Source organism: Arachis ipaensis, chromosome B7, assembly GCF_059453495.1.
Source record: "Arachis ipaensis isolate K30076 ecotype BB chromosome B7, ASM5945349v1, whole genome shotgun sequence".
NCBI lineage: Eukaryota > Viridiplantae > Streptophyta > Magnoliopsida > Fabales > Fabaceae > Arachis > Arachis ipaensis.
The window spans coordinates 27,407,901-27,408,803 of record NC_142442.1 but is presented as its reverse complement, the minus strand read 5'-3'; the positions used below and the strand labels follow the sequence as shown (position 1 = coordinate 27,408,803).

Sequence of the window (903 nt, the reverse complement as noted above, 5' to 3'; positions counted from 1 at the left end):
CAGCAAAACTGCAAGTTTCATGGACTTTCATCTGAAGATCCTTTTCAGTTCTTAACTGAATTCTTGCAGATATGTGATACTGTTAAGACTAATGGAGTAGATCCTGAAGTCTACAGGCTCATGCTTTTCCCTTTTTCTGTAAGAGACAGAGCTAGAGTATGGTTGGACTCTCAACCTAAGGATAGCCTGAACTCTTGGGATAAGCTGGTCAAGGCTTTCTTAGCCAAGTTCTTTCCTCCTCAAAAGCTGAGTAAGCTTAGAGTGGATGTTCAAACCTTCAGACAGAAAGAAGGTGAATCCCTCTATGAAGCTTGGGAGAGATACAAAGGACAGACCAAAAAGTGTCCTTCTGACATGCTTTCAGAATGGACCATCCTGGATATATTCTATGATGGTCTGTCTGAATTAGCTAAGATGTCATTGGATACTTCTGCAGGTGGATCGATTCACCTAAAGAAGACGCCTGCAGAAGCTCAAGAACTCATTGACATGGTTGCTAATAACCAGTTCATGTACACTTCTGAGAGGAATCCTGTGAGTAATGGGACACCTCAGAAGAAGGGAGTTCTTGAAATTGATACTCTGAATGCCATATTGGCTCAGAACAAAATATTGACTCAGCAAGTCAATATGATTTCTCAGAGTCTGAATGGAATGCAAGCTGCATCCAACAGTACTCAAGAGGCGCCTTCTGAAGAAGAAGCCTATGATCCTGAGAACCCTGCAATAGCAGAGGTAAATTACTTAGGTGAACCTTATGGAAACACCTATAACTCATCATGGAGAAATCACCCAAATCTCTCATGGAATGATCAACAAAGGCCTCAACAAGGCTTTAATAATGGTGGAAAAAATAGGTTTAACAGTAGTAAACCTTTTCCATCATCCACTCAGCAACAGACA

The 903-nt window shown here is 41.2% G+C and overlaps 1 non-coding gene across 1 annotated transcript; it reads right to left on the bottom strand.

Moving 5' to 3' along the window:
- Positions 1–252: 252 nt before the first annotated feature.
- On the bottom strand, positions 253–360 carry LOC148550652 (small nucleolar RNA R71). Its single transcript, XR_015892574.1, has one exon. It is a non-coding gene; the product is annotated as a small nucleolar RNA R71 (small nucleolar RNA).
- Positions 361–903: the final 543 nt, after the last annotated feature.